Source organism: Camponotus floridanus, unplaced genomic scaffold (genome assembly GCF_003227725.1).
Source record: "Camponotus floridanus strain SB8 unplaced genomic scaffold, Cflo_v7.5 scaffold21, whole genome shotgun sequence".
Lineage (NCBI taxonomy): Eukaryota > Metazoa > Arthropoda > Insecta > Hymenoptera > Formicidae > Camponotus > Camponotus floridanus.
The window spans coordinates 431,186-456,857 of record NW_020229337.1 but is presented as its reverse complement, the minus strand read 5'-3'; the positions used below and the strand labels follow the sequence as shown (position 1 = coordinate 456,857).

Below are 25,672 nucleotides of genomic sequence, written 5' to 3'. Positions count from 1 at the left end.
CTCGTTGGATATTATATTCAAATCAAATAGATATTCATAAACAAATATAATATTTAATCTAACTTAAGATCGGCATCATTAATGCCAGCGTTTTATATATAAAAATATCCAATATTTCTTGAATATATCAAATTTTATGACATTAACTTAAGACATTAACTTAATGTTCCATGAAAATTCGATAAGAAATATCGGATATTTTTATATATGTATAAAACATTCTTCGCTCACCTAAAATGTAAATTTATAATTTGTTTTAATTTTAACTGCATCTTTTAATTATATTTAATATCTATATTTTATATTCGTTATTTTTTATAATGAAGAATATAGATAAATTTTAGAAACTACGCATATATTAGTTTTTCGTCAAATTAAATCAAAATTTTTCGTATATTGTATTTCCGTGATCTTGTTTATAATTATGCGCTATATTTTTTTAATATAAACAGTACACTTGTCGATAGTAAAAAAAATTATAAATGGTTTTTTTATAAGATATTTAAAATTTCGGAAATATATTTTTAAAAATGCAAGAAAAAAACGCGATATGTAACTCTATCTAATTATTACTGGAATTGCAAGCTACGTGATAAATGTAATTCTATCAGGAATAAAGAAGGTTGTGGAAAATACATCATCAGACAGATAACAAGGTGTGCCCGCTCTTACGTAAGCAACCTCTTTAATCTCTTTATAAATTCCTTCCGTCTCTCTCTAGAGAATACTGGAACATAAACTCGATGTCACGTTAATGGACGCAAATAATCCAGTATCTTTCATCAATTTTAAAAGAAATACAGCACTATATATTTAAAACTCTTGTCAATATCCATTTAACAAAATATAAATTAAATTGAAAATTTTGTTCCGAAATTTATTTAAAAGCTGTGAGTTGTGATTAAATGAAAAGCAACATTTCAATCCGTTATATATTTCAATATATTATATCCGATGTGCTCTTCAATTATTTATTAGATAAATTAATTAAATGAATAATTGATGCACGAATAAAATTTCGAAAGAAGAATTTTATTCAATTATTGAATTTTATTCAATATAACTATGCGATTTTATATTTCTTCTCTTTATTATTACATCGCTTATTGTATCCCATAAAAAAAATAATCAATCGTTTGCACAATAAAACTGCGCACGATAAAAATGACAAACATTTCATTTCGTGCATTTTCTCCGGTTATGCAAAATAATAATCGAGTAGATAAAACAACCAAAAGATTTACATTCTGTCAAGCCACGGGTGTTAACGCATTCTGGATGGCGGGCGGATAACTCAATAAATCAATAAACGGCGAGCAAGATTTAATAAAAGGAACGTAACGCCGACGAATCACGACGCAGGCAACTTTGATTAAAACGCGAACCAATTCGAAATATCTCGGTCGCCATTAATGAGTCAATCAATTCCTGTCATTGCGTTCGGTCGGACGGTACTGTGCGCGAATCTCAATATGTACAAATGGGGAACATGTTTCACAATACCAATGAAAAACACATTTCTTGCGATTGAAGCAATATTTTACGTTCGATAGACATGTACAGAAAAATAAACGTATAATAGTAGATGTTTATAAAAATATTAAATACGAAAAATATTAAGAAGAAATGTTGAAAAGAAATTTATACGTTAGCGAAGGTTCTATTTTATTAAATATTTTGATAATCGATAAACCATTTACGCTATTCACTGATAATTTTAATAATTTATAGTTATAAGTACTCGAATAAAGATTTTATTTTGCAGTGATTTATGTTTTTATTCCGTATCTCGAATACATGTAAATTTCCATTTGAGTGGCATCGCTATCGGAGGAAGCTTCATGCCAGAGGACATACTGACGATCTATCTTTTTATGAATATGAGCGCGCCATCTTTTTCGAGTGCTTTTAATGCCGAGAATTTTTATCGGTATTCACATGAAAATTTGCAACGTAATCTTTTTTTTCTGCTTTCTCGCAATTCATATCGCAACCTCTTTCAAGTGCGCGCACAAGCGCAATTTTCGCAAAACTACCACTCCACCGTACGCGGTTCTTTCTCCTTCCAACGTTGATTTATTTGCCTAAGAAAAGATACTTTAGCGCTTTTATGCTTCATCTCCGTAAAGCGCATGTGGAAAATTATAAGAGACCGCCCCGTTGTCCCCTATTTCCTGCTTGATGATAAATTACTTTCGATCTTTTAAAAAGTTTAATAGGAAATTTAATTGAAATTAAAAGGAGTTCGCAATTATAATATAAATTGAACCTTCGGTCGAATAATAAATTTCCCATGTTTATATCAACTGTTAACGTAGCCTCTTTATTCTCGTGTTGTTGTAACAAAATTGTTTAACTTATGCGTCTTTTTATTGAGAAAAGAAAATTACTAAAAAAATTTTTAATTTAAAAGAAAAAACTTGAAATTGAAGGGTGACAAAATTTGTATTTAATTCTTGTTATAATCTTATTTCATATTTAAAATTTTTGAAGAATATTTATCAGATTTTACATTTTAATTATTAAATGTAAGATATTTCGTGTTCTAAACTCGTAAGAACTCGTGACATCCAAAAGATAGGGGGAAAATTACATTACACATTTTCATTACATATTCATTTCATATACTCTCTTCTATATAAAAAGGGAGTAATATTTTTGACACCCTGCCACGAACCCTTTAGAAATGTTTAAAAAATACATTAGAGAACGAGAGAAAAAAAATGTCGGGTATCTCGTAAAACACTTGCAACACGTGTTTCACCGACGAGACTGACGTTGTTCAAAAACAATGAAAAACCAGACACGTGTGATATGCGAACGGACGAGAATCAATGAAAATAAAAAAAAGAACGATCGAGCGAGAGAGAGAGAGAGAGAGAGAGAGAGAGAGAGAGAGAGAGAGAGAGAAAGAGCGCAGTGACGGGATGCGTGTTTCCATTCTTTCTATCGAACGACACGCGCGTGATTTATATGTCCGAGATTGGGAGAATATAGCGTTCACGCCGATAATTCCGAATCCTCGATATCTCTGTCGAGAATCGCGCGAATTTGGTTTTCGGTGGTTGCCGCTCCGCGATACTCGCCCGATTGGTCGCGCTCGTTCGTTTGATATATTAGAACGCAGCTCTATATACATCTCGATACCGTGGATTTGCTTCCGTTTTTGTGTGTGTGTATGTGTGTGGCCCCGTGCTCTCCTGTGCAAACTATTGATTTGAATGCCGGTCGTCGCTTTGACCAGTCTTTGAATATCCACCATTGATATTCTAATCTTTGAAATCACCATTCTCTAAAGTCGCTGCGAATACAATACGAATAGTGATGAAAGATACACGCGAAAATTATGAGGAATATTAGAAAGAGCAGCCATATTAAATGCAAAAGCTACTGTATTGAAATTTGCATTTAAAAGACATATTTGCGCGAGACGCATTCTCTTTTTCTTATTTAAATCTATAATATATATGTGTATAATTTTTCTCCTATGGATTGTTGTATATATTTTACAAATATATTTCTCATAAAATACGTTTTTATTAAACCTGTTTTCTACACAATAATATATATATATTTTCGTAAAACTTTAGAGAAAAAAAGGAAATATCCCATAGTAAAAAAGCAGGTCAAGTTAAATGAAAAAAAGGATACAAGGTAAAAAAAGAGATACAAAGCAGTGAGAACGACGAAGACCAAAAAAGAGCGAGAAAAGAAAGAGGACAAAGAGATGAGAGGGACGAAGAGATCGATAACCATCGTCATGGCGACCATAGCATCAACTAGTCTTTCTAGCAGATTCCTTTTTGCTTTGATTTTCCTTCCTTTCTCTCTCTTATTTCTTTTTAACACATCATAACGAATGTTAGATTTCATGTTATTTTTCTCGTAAATATCTCGATTTCTCGATCACAAAAAGTATTTCCCGATGATTCGCGTATACAGGATGTATATACATTAAAACGAAAATGCATGAATTAACGCAAGGATATTGGAAAAGAAAGAATTGATGGAAACGTGAGTGCTCTATCGGTTTATTTTATTTAAAACGCAAAGATATCCGCGCGCGAAGAAGAAACCTTGACATGGCGTGCAATAAATCAGAACAAATCGCAGACAAATCGCGTGCATTTCAAACACGAAACGTTCCAATTAGCATGCACAATAATATGTAATGCTCAGAGTAGAACGTATATCTTGCTTAAATAATATTTTCTTCCATTGAAGTTATTACTTCTAAACGGAATTATAATTCTGCAATGCATTTGCGTGATTTATATTTCCTTCTTAATATTTTTAAATCTTTCATTCTACAAGGCATTATAAAGACGTATAAAAATATATAGAAATACTATTTTTTCAAGTGCTCATCTTTTCAATCATTCAATACAGAATTTTAATTCGAAGAGGGAGATTAAATTTCATAAATTATCATAAAAATAAATAATATCACAATATTATATAAATCGGAAAGAGAAACAAATGATAACTCTTTTTTTACGATATTCTTCTTCAATACTTAAAATTAACCGATGTGGACCATTTATATCATGTCAATTAAATAATTCAAAAACTTTATATGCGATAAGGTTATTATGTTAAGGTTATTATATTTATTTATGCTATAGCAAGCATTAAAAACGAAACCTTTTTGAGCACATTCAACACATTTTACATTTAATATTTAGATTTCCTAATCAAATTATAATAAATGATTGAATTAATTGATTATTTTATTAAAATGTATCATAGCTCATTTTATACAAGTTTTTCTTGTTATATAGAATCAATATAATATTTATGAAAGCATTTTTACAGTTGACACGTTGTATGCATAACTCTGCACAATGACATGCCACTCAAGGGAATCGAAAGAGCGACTGTGCACGCGTCGAAACGCGGTACATCGACCGGAAGTGATTTTTATTGTCGCTCTAAATAGCATACGCAGGAAGGATTTATGCCGAGATATTTCGCGAGATTCACGTCAAACTTCAGAAACGTATTCGTCGGTCAATTCGTCAGACATTTTTCCTCGATGAATAATTCACGTCGTTTCTCGTGAGAACGCGAAATATGGCTTGGTGCAACTAAATCTCTTGAATTTCTTATATAAAATCGTCTAAATTTAATTGTTAAATTTAATCCAAATTTTAATGATTATTAAAATTATTCACCTTATTTTTTATACTTTAGCATTCCCGCATTATACCTGATTTTCTCTCCGCAATTCTACATTTATTTCCTTTTTTGATATACACATTGCTTCGCAATCTACGGTTATCTACGATGCAAACGGGAATGTTTTATAGCTCAACAACTATGGAGAGCGAGAGGCAGCGGAAGTTAATAACGGAGAGCTCCTAGTCGCCTAGAGCCGTTAACTATCACGGGTTTTCTCGGTGACGGGGCCAAAGTTGGTGTCGAAGTAATTTACGGCGCGGTCTTAGTCACGATGAACGTGTTCTGCGCGATGAAACTCGCTCTGCTGGATGTTGGACAGTTTACAGGGATGACTGATTCGATCGGAATGACAGCGTACTTTCTGACAGCTCCGCAAGAACTGTCGCTGCCTCTCGTGAACAAATAGACTGCAGTTCGTCCCTTTGTCTCCGTGTCATGCGACACGTAACATCAACTTGGTTCCCCCGTCGTCGTTCGTACAGTCAATCGAACTGAGAGATAGAAAGGAAAGAATAAGAAAGGAAAGAATGAACGAAATGATAAATAGAACTGGAAGGAGGGTTATTATGTTTCGAAAATAAATTCTTTATAGTCTTTTTCAGTACTTATATGAAAAATAACCCATAAATATTGATGCAGCAAACAGAAATAAAGATGCAAATAAAAAAAGAAAAATTAATGACCAAAAATAGACAAGAAAGCTTCATGTTAATAATATATTATTTTTAGTTAAAAATATTCAGAATATTATGCATCAATTCTAAAAATATTCTTTGATAGAAGAACCTATTAAAAGTATTCATGAATATTTAATAGCACGAATAAAAAATAAATCGACATTTATATAGCTGTATTAATAAATTATCGATAACTAATCGATAATTAACATTACATAAAAATTGTAATTAACAAAAAAAATGAATAGATAATTTAATACCCCGCGTCAAGGAGAGATATAATTAATCTTATCTAATATTCAACATTTCTTATAAAAAAACAATTTTAATTGCAAAATTTAAATTTATCAAATTTAAAAGTTAATAAACTCTTTGACTGAAAAAATTGAAAAAATATATCAAAGCTTAAAATATTTGACTCTTAATTAAATTTATCTATCAACAAATATCTTTTTATTAGAAATAATGTGTTTATTTCCTATAAAGTACAGTTAATAACATTGAAAATCATTTGTACTAAACTTCAAAATTAACGCACTTCTATTTAAATGCCTAAGATCTACTTCAAGAGTCATAAGGAGATTCTTTCAAACCGGTTATTATGTTCTATCCCGCAAGGCACGCATGCCAGGCGATTATCTTCTCAAGTTGTCACTCAAAGACGGCCTTGAGAAAGACCGAGAGAACTATACATCTTGTTCCGGTAATATGAAGAAAACGACTAGAAGCATGAGCGCCTGAATGTCGCAAACACCATCAGAGCCTATCTAACTCTAGGAGTTGGCGAGTATTTCCGCATCGGTGACGAAGTAATCGCGAAGTTCGCGGATGTTGCAGCTGTAGCGCGAAGCTGCCGGAACTTCCTTAACGTTTGGTCGACTCGAGCATCTCGTCGCCAAATGCCTTTAACACCGTTTCCAACCGCTGTCAATGTACGTGTACACGAATTGATAATGATGATCTGCTCGCATTCCGAATAGCGAGATCCGAGCTTCATGCTATTGTTAAAACGCGAATGTATCATTCCACACATTTGCGGATTAGATTCTGTTCTAAGATTCATTCAAATTCAACTTGGATTGCATTCAAGTACGTAATTATAAATAATACGTAGCCAAAGATATTCTTTTTTGTTCTCTCAAGACATAGTTTAATCTCACTTTCAGAAGAATTTTATTATTTTTTTTTTAATTTAGAAAAATGATTAACTTAAAATTTAGAAAGAAAATATAAATATCAGCGAAATATCGGAGAAATAAAAGAAGAGAGAATACGTTAACTATATGAAAAATAATAGGGGAAGAATTTAAAGATTTCAATTGCGAAAGTCTTTCGAAAAAATACAATTAATTGTTACACATAAATCTACATTTAATGTAATATCACCAATATGCAGCCATTTCTCGGTGAATTTCCATTTTCATTAGACAGTACTGTGATAATCGGAATGTCTGATACTCTCTCGCAGCAAAATGACAACGTCATTTAGATGGAAACTGCCCTTCTGGCTACGTGTATAACGTGTACATCATGATTGATCTCCGCATCGAGATATCCAATCGAAATGTCCGACGCGACGCAGCATCGAGATCTCTTCATTAACGAGATCGGTCTACCGCATAATTGAAGAGTTCGTTAAATGAACAGCGCGCCGGCGGACGCGAGAACAATGGCCGTGATTTTCCTCGTAAATCGATTTTCCTGGATCGCAACTCGATATATCGGTGCGCGTTGCTCGCCCAGGGTTAATAACCAATCCAATCGATCTCTCGGGGGGTACACACAATGGGAACATAAAGCACAGGTGGCAGCCAGCAGAGGAACTTCTTATTCCTCTCGTTCTCGAACATGGTCTTTTTCACTTCTCCAACGAATGTACGATCTATCTCTCTTTTTTCTCTCGCTTCGGCTAAACAAAAGTGCTTAATGGCCACCGACAAATCTGGTTGCAATTAAAATAACTCCTGCACATGAGTTAAAATTATACTCGAGTGTCAAATACTTGAGAAAAAACAGAGTTATGATTATTCGGGAGTAATCTCTCTTTATATGTTTTCTGCATATTGCACTTGTACAACAAAAATTTTCTATACAATTATTATATTATATACATCTAAAAATTATTAGTATACGATTTTAGAAGCATATAATAAAATTTAATAATTTTAATAAAATTCTAATTGTAAGAGACATATATATATAATTTTTTAATTATTTAAAATTGAGTTGTAAATTGAATTAAATAGTAAAATAACTCTTTACTTCTTCTTTAATTAAATAATTTCACGAATTATATCAATTAATGATTAAAATAAATATATATACATATATAAATATTTAGTTTGAATGAATTGATCGCACATTCGATAAAGTGTGCGACAATAATCTATTATAGAATACAAGCTCGCTTTGTTTCGTGCCTGAAATATATTTGGCGTGTTTCTCCTAGTGTTTCTACGAGCACGAGAAAGTACGATGCGGGGCAATGATCCGACGTCAAGATACATTTGAACGCGAATCGACCGTTCATTCACGAATTCATCGGCACGGGTACATTGAATGAATGAAAGCCAGCCGCCGGCTGTTAGGAGGCATTCCATTCAGACGTTTGCGAAACGGCGATCAATTCTGCGAGTCGAAATAGCCGACTAGGAAGAAAACAACGTAACATTCATTTTCCTCGTGAACAGAAAAACTATATATTTCGATGAAAAATGAAAGTGCCAGAAATATATATCGAGTAATTTCTAGTATTTAAAAATAGAAGGAATGTGAAATGCTTAACAAAATTATAAAAATTGTAAGTATAAAAAATAGAATACATTAATGTTATATATATATATATATATATATATATATATATAATATTATTATATAATAATATTAATATTGTGATTTTTAATTTTATATGTCTATTTTATATATCTATTTATCAAGATAAATTGAGGGATTTATTATAATTTTACTCGAATATTGAATATTCCTAATTGGGGCAGAAAATACTGTGCTTTTCTAGTACATATAGAAATTTCGATATACCTGGAAACTATCAAAGCTCAATACGAGAAAATGTAGTCGTGACAAAGTGCATCGTGTGGAAGAAAGTACGTTTCTCCTAAAGAATAAAGCGCAACGAAATGTGATTCGTGAGAAGCACTTCGAAAACTATAAACCGTTCAACGATCGTAACGTAACATTGATGTGAAAGCTTCGGGATGCTGACGGCTTCTCCGTCGCGATCGCGAAATTTAATATTTCAAAAATATCTCACGAGCACAAACTTCAAACTTCGTGCTCTCGAATTCGATTGTTACTACTTTCCCGTCAGTCGACAAATGCTTTTCGAAGATAAATTTTTCCAGAATATCGAGTCATTCTTGATGATGAGATCCCTTAGTTTCCAAACGAACTAAACGACTTCTCTACTTTAAACATTCTATATGTAAATTAAAAATATAGATCTCTATCATTTTATCAAATCTTATATATATTTTATATTTAATATTTTCAGTTTTCATAAAAATTGTAATATTTTAAAATTTAATTTTATACACACAACGTATACAAAATTATTTTACGCAATTATTTTACACTGCATTTTTCAATTCTAATAAGGTAAAACTGGTCGAATGGTCGCCACAATCACCAGATTTAATCCAATTGAAACTATGTGGGCTTATTTAGACGTGAACGTGAATAAAACGAACGTAAGTGACAAGATCGTCCTATGCAACACTCCAGTAGACTCGGAAGGAAATTGATCTTGAATACTTAAAGAAATTAGTCGAAAGTATGCCTCGCCGACTGGAAGCGGTATTGAAAGCCAAAAGTGGCCATACTAAGTACTAATCACAATTAATTTTATTTATTTGCTAACTATTACTTCTAAATGTATGATTTATTTTGTCCAGGGCAAAATGTAACAATATTGAATAATAAATTTTTTACAAAAGAATTGAGCATAATTTTTATTATTTTATATTTTCTTTATTTAAATACTTTGAAATGTTTCGACTTTCCTGTATCTAATAAGCTATTTGCTTGTTAAAAAACTATACTAACAAATTCAATTTGTTGAAAGGTGTATGATTTATTTTGTCCAGTACTGTATATATAATATTAATTTAGTTTTTAATAAATTTATTTTAATACTAAGTTTTAAGCCATAAACTTAAATTTTTATGATTCTCGTAGGAGAGAACTATTCTCTATCTTTATAGCCTAATTTAAAATTTATCATCTATAATTATTCTCCTTACAGCTTCATTTTACCTTCAACTCTACAAGTTGTGATCTTGTCTCAAATTTTACCGAGACGATTAAGTTTGAAATATGAAATAATTGAAATATCAATAATATCGAGATCGATACATCTAGCATTTAAAAATAGCGTGTGCCAAAAAAACCAATAATGATATAATATTTAAAATTAACCAAATTATTCCAATTCAACGATTTTAAGTTTGATGACGATATATTCGTGGATATTGAGCGCGCTTTATAAATAGCCTTTACGTCAGGCTCGCGTTTTATGGGCATCTTATGCGTCTCAAAGTATTAAAGTATTTTGTCCCGCGCTTATCGTCGAGCGTTAACGGACCATCATTGTACCTGATGCAATTATATCGACGTAATTGCGATCGTGCAAAACGACTTGAGCCGATCATAATAGTTCCGCGATAAGGTACCCCAAGAAACACTCAATTCTCCTCGCGAGATCAAAAACACCGCATATTAAATGTGGCTCTCATTTTAAAAGTAATTTCCATCATACATTAAAACGCAATATGTAAAGTTTCATATACGTTTAAATATTAATTAAATACTCATTTAAATACTCATTTAAAACCACTCATTTAATAAGGATAATAATAATGCGATTAATATTTAAAATCGATATTTAAATTGAAGAGAAATTTGCTAAGAAATTCAATGTTTTAACATGCGATTATTTTGATTTCATGCTATCATAACTGCATGATCATTTTGCGAAACTGTTATCGGATTCTTCACATTATACTTGGTCTAATTTGATGATTGAAGGATAATTCGCTTCTCTCGAGGTAAATCGCGGAAAGTGTGTGCAGATTATATGTATAATTAAATCGGTAAGTATCATGGGAGTATTTAGTGGCAATTTAGAAACCGGATAGCAGCGCGAGAAGGGAATAACCTCGTGCGATTCGTTCCGGTATTATTTTGTTACGAAATACGACTTCTTTTCTTAAAACCGGTTCTCTTTTTCTTTCTCAGTTGCGCAATAACGACCTCGACTTGTAAAAAGCTATGAATCAAGCTACGTATCGTAAAAACGCAACAAGGCAAAAGCTGATATATGTATGTGTAGAGTAAAGAATACAGAAAATTATAGACTTCTGTTCCGTATATATAAATGTAATAAAGTTATTCGAATGAAAGAAATATTCTGCAAGAAGTAACATATCATATTCATTATATAGCAAAAAGCCACAGAAAAATTATAAGCATAAAAGTCAAATAAACTTTGTAATCTTCCACAACGATTCACATATGATATAAAATATCTGAACGCAGCATCTAAATTAAAAAAAAATGTATCGCATTATTATTCTTCTATGTTGCTTTATTTACATTATTTTGCAACGTATTGCATTATTATAGAAAAACACATTGTTTCTTCTACCATTAAAGATAAAAAGTACGTTTTTCGCCCTCATTAAATCTAGCTTGCTAAGCAGTGGAATAAACACAGGTGAAAAATTTCTTAATTTCTGTTTGTCATGAAACAAACAAATGTGGATTTCTTGAGAAATAAAATTTGCGAATGAATTTTTTCGTGGAACATCAATTTTTCGCACGCGCGCGTTTTACTCCCTTTGAAAATTATCTGCACGGATACGAATATTCAATTATAAGTGACAATCAACGTAGAAATCCGTTTTCCGGTTGTTGAACAGAGAAAAAAAACACACACAATTAAATAAGGAAATATATTCCATAAAAATTTTAGTAACACAAGTCGTAATAATATGAATTTCCTGCAGAAAATTTATGAATAATTTTGGACACCGCGTAACATAATATGCATACAAGTAAATGTTGAAGTGAAAATATGACAAAATAAATTGTCAAAAATAAGAAGCAGATGCACTGTAAAAAATTTCCATAACTTAGCTGTTAATTATAACACGTAAGGACTTGAGAAATTTTTTTATATAATAATTTAGATAAAATAAAATTACAAATTTTTTGTTAATATTACAACTTGTTTGTTATTTTTTAATTGTGCAGTGTCTTATATACATATATATATATTTTTTTTTTTGAAAATATTAGTGGTAAATGTCAATTATAAACTAGAGTTAATAATCGTTATTATAAAATTTTCAATGATTTATTAATATTTGACCGTAATAAGGCACGATATTTTATCGGAAATTTGCGGAAAAAAATTCCTGGTTAAGCTTGAAGGTTATCGCGCGGTATCGAAACTTGGTTAGAATGTATTTCAATATAGATATTAATATAGATATTATTGCAAATGCCAATTAACACCATGTGAGCTAGTATAATCGGGTTTGAGTAATACCGTTAGCTGGTGAATTTAACGTCAGGCGTATGTTAACGTGGAATTTTGCTCATTTCCGCCGCGCCATCGTATCGTCGTATCTTGCAAAATTAACTTCAACGGCCGGTAGTACGTGAAAACACCGCAGGAGAGAGAAACTCTAAGAGCTAAAGATAACCCCCTACCGAAATTCGCCAAAGACGACTATTTTCGTAACGGGTCTCTCGATAAGGGCTCGAAAAAAAGCTCGCGAGAAAGAAAAAAGAGAATTCTTTTTCTTCGAGAGCTTTTCTCGCTCGCGGAGATTAAACACCGTCGGTGCGAAAAACTTTTCTGAAGAATACGTGGAGTGGAATAGAGAATCCAGATGGAATGGAGCAAGAAGAACGAGGAGAAGAGAAGTTTGAGGGGATCCAAATTAGAACGAACGCCGGAAGCGAAAAGTACCATACGTTCCAGGGCAGATTCCCCGGTAGAGGAATTAAGCTTAAGGGGTTAAAGTAGAATGTATTAAAGGGATGGACGCTAGCGTAGAGTAGCGCAAAATGAATGTTCGTGCGAGTATTCGCGCGAGAAAAAAGAAGGGACGCAAGAAGGGTTTTGAGATAAAGCTGAAAAAAATAAAACAATTGTCGATATTATTTAAATTTTATAAACGAGGTTTTTAAAATTTTTTAAAAATAAAAAAAATCTACAATGCAAAATCCAAACAAACAATAAAAATATGCTACAAATAGACATCATTTTAAATAATTTATAAATTCATCGATAAAAATAAGCTGATTATTAAATTTTTTACAATACAATTATTTTTATGAAATATTGATTTTTATATTTTTATTTTCTAAATATAAAAATTAAACCTCATAATATATACACGTATATTCTTCTAATATATTTATAATATATTTTATGAAAATATATATTTTCTATAAGCGAGAGAATTTATGTTTATTATCTTACTGTTACTTTTTAGGAAACCGTCTTTTAAAAAATTCAACTATTTCCGACATTCTCGGAATATTTACCCGCAAACTTGCACATACTCCAGTATTCGGGGAGTTGCGTCGGAACTCGTTCCGTAAACTTCTCCCAAAGGACGGAAACGAGGCTGAAAGAGACGATCCCATGACGAGGTTCGAAGAGCCTCGAATTAAAATGCACGACGATGTCTTTCTATAACAGCGCGCGGCCACTTTCCTACGGGGATCGTTACCGGAGTCTCGTACTGAATCGTGTTTAAGAATTGGAGAGAATTGCGACCTGAGAAAGTCTTCGAGTTGCCCCATTGTTTCGACTTAATTGAGACTGCCGAGGTTGGCGTTTAAATCTAGGATGCATATAAAGAGAAAGGATATAAATTAACCTAGGTAGAAAAACTTCTAAGGAGTATCCTTGGTGAGTCATATAAAGTCATTTCGCTCTCGGAATTTTTTGATGATACTGCTGTAGCGGCTCATCAAACTTTAGAATTTCCGATATACTAAAATATTAGAATCTCCGGAAGAGATAAAAAAGTTACAGAAATGTTACTATAATATGCTAAATATATTTATATTATATATACATATATATATTATTTTTATATAGTCTTATGCAAAATTATCCTATACATTTATTACAAAAATCCTGCTTTAGCGAATACATTAACGAAATAATGAAAACATTAATAAATGAATACATTAATGCAAGATATATTTAAAATGATAATTATCGCTTTTCGCTGATCTGAAAATAAATTGAGGTCACCATTAAGCAAAAAGCTCTCTGTCATTCTGGTATTGAATAAGCAAGGTAGTTTTCCTAGTCATAGTCAGCTTCGAACGAAATTTGCCATTTATTCGATGTTATCGTGGCGTTTCAATATTTAGCATCACGTTAATATTAAAACTAAAACGATAAAACGTGACGTAAAGAGCCTCTAGTAAGGAAGCCTTGAAAGGTCTTCCATCCGCAAATGAAAGCATCGCGTGCACTAGCTGTCATCGGCCATTCTTTTTTTTACATACAACTTTACCGATTTGCTAGCCATTCCTGATGATTAATGTCGGTCGCGATAGCCCACGCTATCATCTATTATTAGTCCCGAGATTTACGCGAATCGATCACGGCACTGAATTTTACACAAATCGTCTCTGATGCTTGTCGTCCCCTCGCTTCCCCCTCGCAAGTTCGGCGACGAAATTAATTTAAAATCAATTTCTTCGCACACATTTGAAACTTTCAAAGTTAAGCTCTGCTCCGTATAATTTCCAAATTACCAACATTAAAAGTTTTTCGAGAACCAAATTTTTTCATTGACTAATTAGCGAAAGATTTTGTCCATTTCATTGACAAAATCTTTCGCTTCTTAAGCAAACATTAACTTTTTTATTACTATTACTTTAGAATTTGATTATCATCAATTTATAAATATAATTGATTACCAATTTATACTTATATTAAAATATAAAAAATTGTTATTAATATTAAGAAAGTCTTTCATGAAAGACCGAAGACCATTCTATAATAAGAGTTTAATTAAGTCGACAGTTATACTGTCTACCCGTTGGAATGTCCGTTAAATTGAATTTAAGATGTGCTCGACGATAGATTTATCTTTCTCGTGCGCATCCACCCTAAGTGAACAATTAATCTCAATCTCCGTTGATGATAATAATTGAATAAAATCCGCGAGACCGTCTCTTGCTCTAATCATCGACTTCCAGTGCATTCTGACCTTTGTACTACACTCTCATTGTGTTATTGTTGAAGAGTATAATTTCTGCAAATCACGATATGTTCAAGCATTACTCTTCTTTAGCAGCTACAAGCTAACTTTACAGAATATTTATGTGGAAAGTTATAAGTTTGGAATAATTAGCTCTAATATATTCTTGATTTTTTGCACATTCTCGTTTTACGTTGTCTTGATTAAAAATTTTCTTACTTAAAGTACTGTTAACTTTAATAAGATTTGTCTCTTTATTATAACTATAGAAAAAAATAGACAATAACTGATTTTTATGTATTACTACTCTATTATTATAGCGATTTTTATTTCGTATCATTTTCGTCGAAAGCAATTTCTGGGAAAAGAGAGCTAGATGACTAAAGTCGCGACGTGACGCGAAGGAGAGACCAATCAGAGCGTGACCGAATGAAAATTGGAGAATGTGCGTTGGAAATTCTCGCATCAGTATTCCGAGAACAATTTCGCGTTGCGTTAAAGTACTCTCGGAAGCACATTGGAACCAATTCTCGATGGCGCGCCGCTATCAATAAATCTTTGCGCATACAATTAGATAAAATTTGCACGTAAATACATCTTGCGCACTCGTGCTACGTAAATACCGACAATAGCCTAGAAATGCGACGAGTGCGAGATCAACTTTCTCCCAAGATATAATCATTACTGATATAATCATTTCAGATATAATCATATAAGAATTTTAGATATAATCATTACTGAAGATTAAAAATCTCGTTAAATTGTTTTTAATTAAGTGTTTATAAAAAATAAGATATATCCTGCTTTCCTATTAAATTCCCTATTAAATTCATTTTTAAATATATTTTAATGAATTCTATTATCTAGCAGAATATTTTCTTATTTTGTTAAAATATATAATAAATAAAAAATAAAATATATAATACATAAAATATATAAAACATTCAATATTTTAGTTTCAATTAGATTATTAAAATATCATTAAATATAGTCATCATATTTATTTAAAGATTAGATTATTAAAATATCATTAAATATAGTCATCATATTTAATAGTAACGGAAAATTGTTATAATGAGATAATAATTATTATATTTTCCTCTAACTATATATTTTAACTTTTAAATAATTCATTTTAAAGTAGCAGAGACGGAAATCTAACTTCGATTATTCCTATCCAAATATCAAAGTTTTAATATGAAAATTTAAAAAATATCTATATTAAAGAAGACATCTGGAAATAAAATCCGTTTCCGTTACCGTCTCTTTTCGTATCACTCTGCGGTTGTACCGCTGATGAAAATCGTCCTATTGCCGGCATTCATGAGACAGAAACCCGCTCGGGCGCGATGCGATGGACCGAATGATATTTCCATAGAAGATAACGCACGCTGGCTCATTCAAATTTCAAATTTTCCAAATGACATCGCCGCCGGCAGGGTGCACAGAACTGGAATCACAATACTTCATTGTGGACAAAGCCGCAGAACGAGCCGATGTACCCGTTTTGTTGACGAAAGCAGCAAGCAGATAGCAGGTATATACGTAGATCATGAATATTCAGCTGTGCATACATCGCGATATCGAGGACGCTTCCGCGAAGCTAACGTAGTCGCGGTTCTGCGAATTTTTGCAATTAGGAGCTATCAATATGCGACTTTAAGAACAATTTATCTAATATTTTTAAAGGTTTCCCGTCTTCCCTTTGATCATATTTAAAAAATATATTATTTCTCGGAAAATATACCTTTTTATTTTTTCTAGAACAAAATGTATCTTGTGATCAGTTGACTGCAAAATGAGTGTAAAAAAAATAATGAGAAAGATATAGATAAAGATAGAAATTAAAAAAAAAACGATATTTTTGTAAAGTACACATATTTTTTGACAGCAAATAATTAATTTTAATATAATTAATAATTAAAATTAAAATTGTTAAATATATATTGAAGTTTCGTGTGTTAAAAATTATCGAATTCATAATATTGTTCTTCGACTGTTTTTCACGATATTTGTTTTCGATTAAGCGAACTCTGTCTCCTCCCGAAAAGTTATAAGCACGCTCCGCGTGACACGTCCGCGCTTCCTACTTAATCGAAAGTCTCGTCGTTCCGGCAGAATTGGCGAAGTCAAAGTTTTCCCGGCACGGAAATTGCGAGAATCGCAATAAAGCTTCTTGCCGAAGTTCGTTTCGACTGTAACGTGTTTGGGACGATCGCAATTAAACGCCGGCAAAATCCTAATTACGCATCCTCGGGGTTTACGAACACACCATCAAGTTTCACATATTGAATTAAAATCTATCGGAATAATGTTGTCAGGATAATATAACTTCTGTATATATAACTTCTTTGTTCCAGACATTAAAGAATATTAAAGATTATAAAGAATAAAAAGTTAAAAACAAAACGCTCAGAATATAAAAAAATTCATTTTTATATATTTAATGATAATTAGGTATAACAATATTATAGAATTTGTCTAAAACTTCGTATACACACAATATTGGTAAAAAAAACTATGCAAAAAGCATTATCTTTTACGGAAAATACCTGGCAATTTTTTCTCAAGTTATCGCAAAAAGAACCATTAATTCAAACTTAGAATTGATGACACACTGCAATCATGGACACTTCGATCGCTTGCAACTGTCATGTGGAAAAAAAAAACAACGATTCCCGTTTTTACAATATTTCGCGATACGTATCACCATGTATCATGGTTGATAAATCACTCGGGATTTATGAACCAACCTCACAATAAACGCGACAGCAAATGCAAGAATTTCAAGTTACATCGCACAAAACGCAGTTTTAAATCAAAATACACAGTGTGTCATTTCTATCACATATTTTACATCGTATGTATGAACAGTCCATTTTTTCGTATGAAAAGAGGAAATTATAATTTATCTGTTGTTCATATAACTTTGCAAAGTATAAATTTTTTTTAAAGTAAAATAAAATGCGCATTTTCTTAACTTATACAATTTCTAAATTAAACTTTGTTTTTCAATTGTAGGCATATTAAATGATTCCGTAATCATTAATGTTTCGCATTGCGTAAAGACGCATTTTATACGACTGTAAATATGTATTTATGCAATGAATATGCGTAAAATGAAATGTTCAAAATCGATTCGATAAAAATCTTTTTCCAACTATAAATATTATTCGAAATATCATACAGAATGCTCGACACGTTCCATTATAAATCATACCAAAATTCCGACAATTTTCACGATAATAATCACTAATAAGAACACAGTTCACGTGGAATGCTGCGGTTTCAAACATTTCCAAGTTGAAATATTTCAATTTAATTGAAAATTTCATGCTATTAACTCCATAACGATAATTGATATTTCCAATCCAACGAACGCTTCAAACAAGTTCCAATTTTCCAGTTATTTCTACATCCGTTTAAAAATATTATAAATAATTGGTTTCGTTAATGAACGATGTTCTAGCCGTTAAATAAACAACAAACCACTTTTGCGCTAATGGTATAATTTTACAATTTTATGCTAATTAAACATTGTTTTATATTTTTGCTACAATTAAATGTAAAATAAAATTACAAAATAATATAAACTCATATCCCTTTTTTATCCTTTATACATTTCATTCTTCTTTTTATCATTGTGGAAATAAATGTTCTTACTTGATTGCATATTATGTTTAAAATTACTTCAGTCTTCAATTTATTACTATAAAATATGCATTTTAAATTGTAGATATATTTTCTTTCTCTTCAAGTTATACAAAATTATTTTGAAACAGAGATTGATTTAGAGATTGATTTTTTTTTCAATATCGATTTACAGATAAAGTTTCTTCGCCTTTAATCTTGCACTTTAATGTTTTTAATTTGAAAAACAAAATTATAATTTGTTCAAAGAAAAAAAGGAAATAAAGGAGTGTATTATATTCACCGAACAAAAGATGAGACAGCGTCGTATCGTGCGAGATATCATAATGACAGATGTCTGTACGCCCACGTCGAACATATATTCTGCGACATTGATAGCAATGTTCGAAAGAAATCGCGAGAACGGATGCATTTTTGCAGAGACAAAAAACGTATCGTGAAGCTTAAACCACCAACTCGGATCTCGACTGTCTTCTTTCACTGCCACGATATATCTGCTCGTTGTCAGCAGAAATGAGATACGGAAATTTTGCTATAGAAGATCAGTGAAAAATATGTTCAATATTAAGAAATATAGAAAATCTGAATTTCGCTTTCAATCAGTTTAGTTCATTTACTTTCGTCCGTTTTAATTTGCATATGATCTTTAAAATCGATGTTAAAATAACAGGTTCCCTGTATATATGCGCATGCATATTTTGTAAAAAACATGCGGCAACCGATAGAAGCAAAGTAAAAATAACTCCCTGTTGATTGCGCAAGTCTAAAAGTTACTAGAGCGTAAGTCAACGTCCTATGTATTGCGAATGGAGTAAAAATATTTTATACGACAATTATTCTCTATATTTTTATATATAGAATTAAATCGATCGAAGACACATATATAAATCAAAAGAGAATAACTTTATTATGAAATTTAATCATCTATTCTAAATAATTAATACCGAAAATTTAAATATATTTAAAGATTTAAAAAAAAATAATTTAATTATTACATCAAAATTATGTCATTTCATTAACATATATTATGCTCCATCTCCGAGATATTTCTTATTTTTGGATAAAACGTTCAAAGTGTTTAAATGATTCAAATTGAATCTAAAAGGAACGGATAACTTTCGGAAATCAATCAGTAAAATTTTAACCGTCTGCTAGTATTATTTCTGTGAACACACTAAATTAAACAAATATTACAAAATAAAAGAATTGAGATTCGAATAAAACGATATTTTCTCTATAATCATAAGAAGCAATACTTTCTTGTGAAATTGAACCAATGAAAGAGAAACTTCAAGCTTTTCTTTGACGAATCATTTATCAATTTTTACTATTTACGAGAAACTTATAGTTTTCTTTTATTACTTTCAATCACGCAGAGCAATGGCGACTTTTCTATAACAATCTTCTCTACGTTGTACGACATCCTTCCAGTCGCTTGAAATGATTCAATCCTTGATTTTCCTCAGCTGTGCAACGACGGTCCGCAGTCAATTCGTCGTCGTCTATAGAAAGCACACGTGCGCGCAATGAACCCCAAAATTACGATATCGTTTCGAGTATCGTATCCTTGTTTGCCTCCTGCGTATCCGATTCAAACAGTCCTGCGGCTGCTTCGAATTTGCCAACTTTAACGATGCAACTTGGAAAGTACTACTAGCACGAGTCGAGGCTCTCAATTGGATTTCAAGTTATCGAGCGTTTCGTGGTGCGGCTTCCTACTCGGCTTTTACGAGTAAAACGTAACCTCAGATCGCGCATTGCTCAGGGCGCGTGTTTGCCCAATACCCTATCACCCTCTCTCCGGGGACGCGTATTGCCGACCATAAAAGCTCTCGTCCCCTTACCTTTCCACCCAAATAGGAATCCAATTTCTCAATTGAAAGCGGATTTTTATCATTCGTCCGTTTGATCGTTTACCCGAAACACGACGTGATTGGAACCATTTGCCATTAAATCTGCGTTTAACGCGAAAAAAAATCTGTACCTGAAAAGTTATATATATCAATTCAAAAACTTAACTTCTCTTAAGAGCGCGAAATTCCCCCCCCCCCCAAAAAAAACAAGTAAATTTAGATAAAATTTTCCTCAGAAATAAGGTAAAATTTAAATTTTATGTAAAATAATGTAAATTCTGTATCTTAAAAGATACAAATTGCTTATTTTACGATTGTTACGTTACGACCGTGATATATTGTATTATATAATCGCAAATTAATTCCATTCTGCATTGTAACGATTCAAAGTAGAGAAACAGAAAAAAGTAGAAAATAACGATGTTATTTCTGCACGCTTTTTATGCGAGGTAAAACAAAACGAGAAGTGGAATGCTTTTATCGAATAACAGAGGTAAAGTACTGTTATTAATTAGAAGAGGTTCAAGATTGTTCAGAACCATTAGTTTCTTTTTTATATCGAGGATCTATTCTCTTGATTCTTGAGAGAAATTAATCGACGAGACAAAAGACTAAAAAAAAATTTTTTAACGATTGTGATTCGTTAATATTCCCTCGAAGAGCAATTTCTTAAACGAAATTTAATCCATTTATGTATCACCATGTTGCATATCGCAGTCGTATTTTACGAGATAAGACGAAGATGACACCTGGGGTCGCTCAGCGTAAGAAAAAAAATCTTATACGTTCGTTATCGGCGCAGAAAATCAAATTTAAATTAAATCTCGTTCTGTATCTCTCTCTCTCTCTCTCTCTCTCTCCCCCCCCCTTCTCTCTCTACTGCATACTTTTCCGTTAATGCTTATGGAAATTGCAAAAAAGAGCAGAACATCGCAAACGGCGATGTTTTCAGAGCGCTTTTTTCTCGTTATTTTCGAAAAATCGTTTATGCACGAAAATATTTTTCTTCCAAATAAAAACGCCACGCGCGACCCCGACATATCGATATTCGATATATGTATAAAAGTGTAACGCACACACCTTTCCTATTTTCCGGTCTTCATCTTCTACAGATATTTTAAATCGTTTCTGCAGAGATAAAATTTCCTAAAAATTGACATAAGGAAAACAAATATATAATATAAAAAAATAAATATATAAAAATAATATATAAATAAATATATAATATATAATATACTGTTACTTCAAAATAGTTTGTATTCATAAAAAAGCTTCAGAATATTAAAAATTCTAATTTATGGAACATTTTCAGATATTACATAGTATTCGAAATAATTCTATGTATATAGTCGTAACTATACTAACAGTCGTATGCAATCATTATTTAATAACATATGCGCACATATAATTAGCTCTTATTGAAAATTATGCGCACTAATGCGCATAGGAAATAACCAGTCAACAATAAACTATATGTATTGTAGGTTGATTAACATATAAATGGTCAATATTTATCTAACAAATGCAGCGCATTTACAACATAGAATAATTTCTCTTGAAATGTTGTAAATGTTGTAATTGTAAAAGAGTAATTGGGAATCGAAGATAAATGAAATATAAATCGCTTATAAAATAATATATAAAATGCGATACAAATTAATGCTGCAATCAATACTACGTTTAATATTTTTTTGGATCAGTTTGCAGTTAATTGTCTCTACCAGATATTCGGACACTAAAACTTTTGAAATAATTAACAATTGAAAATAGAATTCATAAATTACGTATCCGAAGTTTAAATCAATTAAATTATATTCTTGTATTAGTTTAAAGTAAATTTTATTTATATAAAAGTTAAATTTAAATTCAGATTTAATTATAAAGGTATGCGATTTAGGATAATAAAAGATAATTAAAATTGAACAAATATAGATGAAATATAGGTATATATGTGATATAGCAAAAAATGATGAATTTCTTCGAGATTTCGATGCATATATGCACATATACGTGTGTGCATGTGTTAGATTCATCTTTAAACTTTTTCGTGATTGAACTCTTTGATCGATATAAAATTATAACAAAAATATATTGTTTATTAATAAAGATAAAATTTAAAATTTATTTAGAGATTCTAAATGAAATGTGAGATTGAGTAAGTTAAATTTGATCAACAATTGATTTATTTACGATTCACTCGCATTCATTACAAACTGTTTTGTTAACCTTCCAACAGACGCTAATTGAAACGTTTTAAAATAGGCATGCGCATTCGATTTAAACTTTGTCTGGTGACATGGGCATCGGCCGATGCAATCTACGATCTACGTATGTTACTGAGCTAGTAAAATATGAAAGTGATTAGCGGCGCGCATATCTTAATTGAAGCGCTTATCTCGAATATGAAATTGCGGTAGGTTTACGAGGACTCGAAACGATAACGCTTTACCCCATAAATTTGCTCTTCGCATTTTACCGCCATCGTAGCATAAACATTGGCTCGATGATATGCAATTTGGTTGACGGCCAAAACGCGAACCGCGTTGTCGTCGACAGTTTTTTTCCCCGAGACGCGTGCGGGCGCAATCGAAAGTGAACTTTTGATCGCATTCAAACGAATTCAAATCGATACAAAACGATAGATTGCCAAATACGAGTGTCGTGACATCGCGCTATGGATGGCGCGATAGCATCGTATTGTGTTCACAGGGTTGTGTTTAAAAGGAATTCTATGATTAATCTTTTGTTCGAGCAGAAGTTATTTTGGATTTACATATCATATATATTATTATTTTGGATTTACATATTATATATATTATTATTATATTGAATAAAATGAAATATAAAATTAAAATAATTCCATTTTAATTGTGATTTTATCTTGTTATCTTGGTTAATATATTCTAAATGTTATTACATCAGATTTATTAGCATATATATTAATTTACTCTTTTTATTAGCATACATATTAATTTGCTTTAACATATAATTTATTAGAAAAACTTATTGGAAATAATTTAAAAAAATAAAATTTAATTAAAGAATTATAAATAAGAATAAAATAAATATTTTCAGAAAAAAATAAATATAAAATTGTTCAACTAGTACAAGTACTTTCAACGCGATATGTGCGTATTTAGAAAAGATCGGAATTGCTCGCCACTGATACTATCGATGTTAAAATGGCTCTGCAGTACTCTTGACGGTATCGGTTACCGCATTTTAACACACAATGACCATAATCCGGCCCGTATAAATCAACAATGACCGAGATAGATGCCGCTCTAGCGTTAGATTTGGGACAGGGACAGCAACAGCTAAAACTAGACGGTTTCGAGGCAAAAAGCGGATGACATGATCGAAATCGCGTGACCGCCATACAATGTCGGTAGTATAAATTATTTATGAATTACGGTCCATCGGCGCAGGAGTGTAAGTGAGTGCGTTTCTTTGTGTGTGTTATATATGTTTATGTTTATATACATATGTTTCGTGTCTTTATATGATGCGTTCATATGGTGCAGCGACCAATAGAAGTCACATACTTAAAGATAATGTTCATCATCGAATATGGATGTTAAACAGAGATTTTCACAACATAAAAGAATCCGCAAGAATCCTTATCAAGTTTCTTTCTATTCTTTCAGAGGTTAATCCCCGAGCATATGACTACACCAGTGTTTTCTTGCATGTGGCGAATAAATGCACGCGGAAAATGCTAATCTCGCGTTTTATCCGATCGATCAGGAGAATTTTCTGCAAAGGTGAATATACTAGTAATAGGACGGTCATAATTAAAGCACAAGATGAATCAGAACTAGCGTCGCAGCTACCTTTTTTCAATCTTAATTAATTCAACTAAAAGAGAAATATATTAATTTTATGTTAATATATTTCTCTTATCATATTTATTTCTAATAATTATAGTATTATACAATTATATTATTGCAATAATATTATACAATTATATTATTGTAATAATATTACACAATTATATTATTGTAATAATATTATACAATTATATTATGTAATAATTATAATATAATACTGTAATAATTATAATATAACACTTATTCTCATGCATATTTATAATGCAACGTGTAAAAAAGAATTCGATACGCGATGGGCGCGAAATCCAGATAAACATTATACCTTATACAAGTGCATACGGAAGGAAGATAGTTGCGGCAATGCGGTGCGATACATTATCGCAAATTGCACGTATCTAACGAACGCAGTCACGACAATTGCGCTGCAAACGCAGGTAGAGTCCCGCACGGCAATAATGTGTTGCTTATGAGCATATTATAGAAATACTTATTGTGTTGAGACCGTGCGGTAGATAAAGAGTCTAATGCGAGCCAGCAGTGCACGCAATTTTTTCACGCTCGGGAGAACGCGTCACGATTGTCTCGCGAAAAGAAAAACGACCGTATACACAGTCTTTATCTCTCGTGATTAAATTAAAAAACAGTGTATACAGTTCGCAGAAAGATAAAAATCTCTAAAACACATTACGTAATGTATTACTTATCTTTCCGGTCTTTATATGTATAATGACGTAGAATTTTTTTCCGGATCGCTGCTTTCATTATATTGTATAATAATGACGTTATTCTTTCGGGAAATTTATTTTCATCGAAGAATATATCGATGTCTGACAGTGTCTTTTCATTGAGGCGAAGAAAAGATTTTAATGCAATTTCAAAGTGTGTGGATTATTAAATATTTTTTTCTATCACTAAGCAATTTTAAATGAATTTTATAAATGAAATTAAGCGACAGATGGTTGTCTCGTTCGCTGGTTGACACGCTTTAACTTCGAGACTTGTGCTTTAAATTGCTAAAAATTGCAAAATTCTCGCGAATATATAATACAAACAAGTGAAAAAAAATATTCCGTGTCTTGCGCGCGTACAATGGCGCGTTTTGTCGACGTATTTCGACATTCCGCGTTCAATTTGTTACGACATGCGTAACAACAAAGACCATTTGTTTCACACGTCAGATACTAATTACAATTTAAGATTTCCTTTCAAGGTTTCCTGACAAA

At 31.6% G+C, this 25,672-nt stretch overlaps 1 protein-coding gene across 8 annotated transcripts in view; it reads right to left on the bottom strand.

Moving 5' to 3' along the window:
• LOC105253066 (beta-1,4-N-acetylgalactosaminyltransferase bre-4) overlaps window positions 1–25,672 on the bottom strand; it is a 106,350-nt gene that overhangs the window by 40,786 nt on the left and 39,892 nt on the right. Inside the window, exon 1 of one of the 8 annotated variants that reach the window (XM_011260844.3) lies at window positions 16,376–16,494. The exons of the other annotated variants lie outside the window; for them this stretch is intronic. The gene's annotated coding sequence lies outside the window, so the exon portion shown is untranslated. Of the gene's footprint in view, window positions 1–16,375; window positions 16,495–25,672 lie in introns of those variants that run through there. 8 annotated transcript variants of the gene reach the window in all.